This window comes from Rhynchophorus ferrugineus, unplaced genomic scaffold (assembly GCF_030347505.1).
Source record: "Rhynchophorus ferrugineus isolate W39M unplaced genomic scaffold, kcgeb_rfMv2 rfM12, whole genome shotgun sequence".
Lineage (NCBI taxonomy): Eukaryota > Metazoa > Arthropoda > Insecta > Coleoptera > Curculionidae > Rhynchophorus > Rhynchophorus ferrugineus.
Window position 1 is genome coordinate 5,186,501 of NW_027472591.1, and position 6,000 is coordinate 5,192,500.

At 46.6% G+C, this 6,000-nt stretch overlaps 2 non-coding genes across 2 annotated transcripts; both read left to right on the top strand.

Moving 5' to 3' along the window:
- Window positions 1-2,183: 2,183 nt before the first annotated feature.
- On the top strand, window positions 2,184-4,172 carry LOC143205635 (small subunit ribosomal RNA). The gene has a single exon (XR_013007824.1). It is a non-coding gene; the product is annotated as a small subunit ribosomal RNA (ribosomal RNA).
- A 705-nt stretch (window positions 4,173-4,877) lies between these two features.
- Window positions 4,878-5,032, top strand: LOC143205644 (5.8S ribosomal RNA). The gene has a single exon (XR_013007830.1). It is a non-coding gene; the product is annotated as a 5.8S ribosomal RNA (ribosomal RNA).
- Window positions 5,033-6,000: the final 968 nt, after the last annotated feature.

Genomic DNA, 6,000 nt, shown 5'->3' on the forward strand with positions numbered 1-6,000 from the left:
CAATAAGCCCAAGTTCCAACTCATCTATTATCCCGGCCGATAGTAATTCTTCCAATAGCTGTGTGGTTGATGGCGTTGAAAATGGCCTGAAAATCTCCTTGGTCATCTGAATATGTTCCGAAGAGTATTTCGCCAATGGAGATCGGGTTCGTGTTCTAGTGGAATCCAGACCAGCCAGACGACTGTTATCTTGAGTTCCCCGTACATGAGTGGGGGGAGGAATTGGTCTTTTGGGTTTGGTTGTTTTTGGAGTAGGTCGGCACTTGCATCCCGAGTAATTTGCGGTGTATGGTTCTCAACAGTTGGTGCATTTCGGCGGGGAATTTCTGTCTTTGGGACTTGACGTAGGCCGGAGTGGCTTTACAGTTGGCCGATGAATGACCGTAGAATTGGCAGTTAAAACGTTGAACGCGCCTGCCGTTGCCGCGCTGGGCTTGGACTTTTACCACCTGATTCATTAGGCGGTCGACCGCGAAGATACGGCGTTCCTCTCGAGGAACCGACCAACATGGATTGGATTGAAACCGAGCTTCATGAGCGCGGTTCGGACTTCGAGTTACCATTACGTCGAGAGAGAAATATAATATATTAGCTGACCCCGCAGACACTCCGTACCCTGTACTCAATGGATAAATAAAGGATTCATTCTATCAAATTCTTCGTTCAAATCACTTTCGAATCATCCTTAGGAACATTCTGATATCGGAAAACCTTATCCGTAGTCGATAAACGATATCTAACGGATGAATTATAGAAAATGGCCAATAAGCGGCAAATATCCGATCGTAAGGGTGCACCATCGTTTCGGCGAATCATTCTTTTGGAATCTTACGTTCTACAAGCAAAACATTTATTCATAGGTATATACCGATAATAACGAACGGGCCGACGTAACAACCTAAAATGTCCTGAAATACGTGAGAACAGTTTTACTCCGATCGCCGTATCGATATGTGACAGTATCCATCCTATGAAGGATCTTTACATTCTACTAGCATAATTTTATGGATCGGAATTTTCCGACTTTTAAAGAACGTGATCGGCAGTCTAGAAACGGCCTGAGGACGTATTAACACGAGAGGTTAAAATTATTGCTTTAGAAGTTCACGTTGTCTAAAGCTAAAGTTTATTCATCGGAACATTCCGATAATAACGAGAACGGGCAGACGTAAAAACGAAAAATTTGCGCAACGTCCGTATAAACGATCTGTTCTAAAACACCCATACATTTCCGATAGCTGGCGAGAGACCCGCGCTTAAATCGTGTGCGCTTCTACGTGGGGCGATACGAGAGACGGATACGACGGGTCGGGTCGACCGGCGCTGTGACACTTTTACCGAGTGGCTTTTGATCAGCGAAGGTGGTATTACATATTATATGTTAATATATAAGATCCGAACCGTATTTTTTTATTTATCTAAATAAAAAGCGTATTTCGTCGTGTTATTATATATTCGTAACGCTCTCGCGATTTTGTATCGTCGTTTCGTTGTTCTTCCTGGTCGGTTTTTTTCGATATATCGGGAAGCGTACGACGACGACGACGGTATCACTGCGAGATCGCGAATTCGGCGGGAACATTCGGCTTCGTTAGAAGAAGATGATCCACGATTCATATGCGATTGGAATTATTATTTTTATGGACGTATCGGTTTTTCATCGGAACGTTCATAAAACAGCAACACATTTTGCGATAGCTCTCTGCTCTCCGAGCGAGAATAAAATAAAAAATCACGAAACGTTTCTCGTACGAGGTTTCCTTGTCGCTTTATATATTTCTATCTAGCGAAGGGTTCGGAGAGAATGTTTTTCGAGGTCTTATAAACGCCGAACGATATTTTGCGGCATCCAATTTTCGACGTAGTCGACGATCGTCGTCGATAATCGAGATAATTGGGTGCCTAGTCGATCGGTTGTGTATAAAAAAAACAAAAGATGTGTCTAAGATGATGATATCGTTTTGTTTTATTAGACAACTAATATTAAAATGTAAGAGCGTGGCGCCTCGGACCGGTTTTTCCGTCGTCTAGGCGCGCTATCATGCACCTCCTTTTTATTAGTCGTCGATATATATTATATATCGTCGTCTTACGCACACGTTTCTTTATAAGTCAAACTTATAAAATAAACTGTGTCTGTATTTGTTTTATCTGCTTCGTGTCGATAAAATAATAAGAACAGTTCCCTGGTTGATCCTGCCAGTAGTCATATGCTTGTCTCAAAGATTAAGCCATGCATGTCTCAGTACATACCGAATTAAGGTGAAACCGCGAAAGGCTCATTAAATCAGTTATGGTTCCTTAGATCGTACCCACAATTACTTGGATAACTGTGGTAATTCTAGAGCTAATACATGCAAACAGAGCTCCGACCAGAGATGGAAGGAGTGCTTTTATTAGATCAAAACCAATCGGTTTCGGGTTCGCGCTCGTCATCGTACAACTTGGTGACTCTGAATAACTTTAAGCTGATCGCACGGTCTCGCACCGGCGACACATCTTTCAAATGTCTGCCTTATCAACTGTCGATGGTAGGTTCTGCGCCTACCATGGTCGTAACGGGTAACGGGGAATCAGGGTTCGATTCCGGAGAGGGAGCCTGAGAAACGGCTACCACATCCAAGGAAGGCAGCAGGCGCGCAAATTACCCACTCCCGGCACGGGGAGGTAGTGACGAAAAATAACGATACGGGACTCATCCGAGGCCCCGTAATCGGAATGAGTACACTCTAAACCCTTTAACGAGGATCAATTGGAGGGCCAGTCTGGTGCCAGCAGCCGCGGTAATTCCAGCTCCAATAGCGTATATTAAAGTTGTTGCGGTTAAAAAGCTCGTAGTCGAATTTGTGTCTCGCGCCGCCGGTTCATCGTTCGCGGTGTTAACTGGCGTGTTTTTCGCGAGACGTCCTGCCGGTGGGCTTAGTCGTGTCGCGTCGCCGTCGCGCGTGCGTTTCGGCGTGCGTGTTGTGCGCGTCGTGGTTACGACGGCCCAACTCAATCCTGCCGCGGTGCTCTTTACTGAGTGTCGAGGTGGGCCGGCACGTTTACTTTGAACAAATTAGAGTGCTCAAAGCAGGCTAAAATTTCGCCTGAATACTGTATGCATGGAATAATGGAATAGGACCTCGGTTCTATTTTGTTGGTTTTCGGAACCCCGAGGTAATGATTAATAGGAACGGATGGGGGCATTCGTATTGCGACGTTAGAGGTGAAATTCTTGGATCGTCGCAAGACGAACAGAAGCGAAAGCATTTGCCAAAAACGCTTTCATTGATCAAGAACGAAAGTTAGAGGTTCGAAGGCGATCAGATACCGCCCTAGTTCTAACCTTAAACGATGCCAGCTAGCGATCCGTCGACGTTCCCTAATATGACTCGACGGGCAGCTTCCGGGAAACCAAAGCTTTTGGGTTCCGGGGGAAGTATGGTTGCAAAGCTGAAACTTAAAGGAATTGACGGAAGGGCACCACCAGGAGTGGAGCCTGCGGCTTAATTTGACTCAACACGGGAAACCTCACCAGGCCCGGACACCGGAAGGATTGACAGATTGAGAGCTCTTTCTTGATTCGGTGGGTGGTGGTGCATGGCCGTTCTTAGTTGGTGGAGCGATTTGTCTGGTTAATTCCGATAACGAACGAGACTCTAGCCTGCTAACTAGGCGCTTTTTGACATCCTAAAGGCCCGCCGGCCGCGTTGCTTTCGGGTTTCGCGGTTCGTGCGCGGTTTTTACTGTCGGCGTACAAACTATTCTTCTTAGAGGGACAGGCGGCTTCTAGCCGCACGAGATTGAGCAATAACAGGTCTGTGATGCCCTTAGATGTTCTGGGCCGCACGCGCGCTACACTGAAGGAATCAGCGTGTCTTCCCTGGCCGAGCGGCCCGGGTAACCCGCTGAACCTCCTTCGTGCTAGGGATTGGGGCTTGCAATTGTTCCCCATGAACGAGGAATTCCCAGTAAGCGCGAGTCATAAGCTCGCGTTGATTACGTCCCTGCCCTTTGTACACACCGCCCGTCGCTACTACCGATTGAATGATTTAGTGAGGTCTTCGGATCGACACGCGATGGCGTTTCGGCGTCGTCGATGTGTAGGAAAAGATGACCAAACTTGATCATTTAGAGGAAGTAAAAGTCGTAACAAGGTTTCCGTAGGTGAACCTGCGGAAGGATCATTACAGTGTGTTGTTATGCCTATATATATATAATAGGTAAACGTACAAGTCTGTAAAAATCATTGTCGAACGTTAAAGAGCCATCTACGAAGTTCGGAAGTTCCGATCGAATTTCGACGTCGTCAACGTAGCTGTTTTCGGGTACCTATAATATATGGTTTTAAAAGATGTACGCCCGAAAGCGGAGATATATACGATGAAGATGTTGTTATATAGGACGACGAGTAATAATCGTCGGCCTACGACGGATTTCGTTATAAATGGACAAATCGAGCGCAAAATAAAACGATTTTGCCAATTATATTTCTAATCGACGTTTCGATCCTCATATCGACGAACATATACGATGATCGGTAATGTGATTAGTTTACGAAAATCTTATCACCCTTCGTTTGTTTCATTCCAAAAGGGTGAGATTTAGTTTACGAAAATATTGCCAAACTATGATCAGCGTATGCTCTTTTGTTGTCGTACGAGGTGAGACGACGAAAATTTACAACGAACGTCACCATTTCGAGTAGTCTGTCTCCGCTCCTCTCGTTGTGTGTAGTGGAGAAGACGAAAATAAACCGTAAGAGCGTTTTAAAGTCGACGGCGGCTGCGAAAGGGGCGCAAGCGCTGTCTATGACGTGAGCGCGCGTCGTCGTCGTCGTCGTCTTATAATAGAAACGTTTCGATATGCGTTTAAAACCTAACTTAAAAAAAGATTACCCTAAACGGTGGATCACTTGGCTCGTGGGTCGATGAAGAACGCAGCTAATTGCGCGTCAACTTGTGAACTGCAGGACACATGAACATCGACATTTCGAACGCACATTGCGGTCCTGGGATCTCATACCCGGACCACTCCTGGCTGAGGGTCGTATCTCATTTCAAGACTGCTCGGATTTTCTTTGATCTTCGCGATCGACGAGAAATGTCTGAGCGTGCTGAGCGTATAAGCGCGATTCGATCGCGACGTTCTAAAACGTGACAGCGGACCCGTACGTGTGACCTAACTCTCTCGTACGGGTCGTACGAATATGAAAGGGATGAGACGTGTTTAAAACGGTCGTTCGCACGTTTTTGTGATAAACGTAGCGCGCACCATTAATACGATCGTCGTATCCGATAAAATTAGTTTTTAATCGACGTCGGATCGTAGGTGCGTTGTCTCTCGAATACGAGGGAGAAAACACCGTTTTTCGACGGCGCGTCTTTTCCATTCTAAACTTTTATATTTCGTATTGGCTCCTAATCTTCATTATTATGATGATTACGAGCGCCACGCATATTAAACTAGCGACCTCAGAGCAGGTGAGACTACCCGCTGAATTTAAGCATATTACTAAGCGGAGGAAAAGAAACTAACTAGGATTCCCTTAGTAGCTGCGAGCGAACAGGGATTAGCCCAGCACCGAATCCCGCGACCGACATCGGGCGCCGGGAAATGTGGTGTTCGGGAGGGTCCATTATCTCGACGTTACGTCGCGCGTCCAAGTCCATCTTGAACGGGGCAACAGCCCATAGAGGGTGCCAGGCCCGTAGCGACCGTGACTGACGGCGAGAGGATCTCTCCTTAGAGTCGGGTTGCTTGAGAGTGCAGCCCTAAGCGGGTGGTAAACTCCATCTAAGGCTAAATATAACCACGAGACCGATAGCGAACAAGTACCGTGAGGGAAAGTTGAAAAGCACTTTGAAGAGAGAGTTCAAGAGTACGTGAAACCGTTTAGGGGTAAACCTGAGAAACCCGAAAGGTCGAAGGGAGAAATTCATTCGCGGCTCGTAGTAGGCGGCGTGCGATCGCGTGACACGTGACGTTTCGGCGTTGCGCGCGCCTTTCGTACGTCGA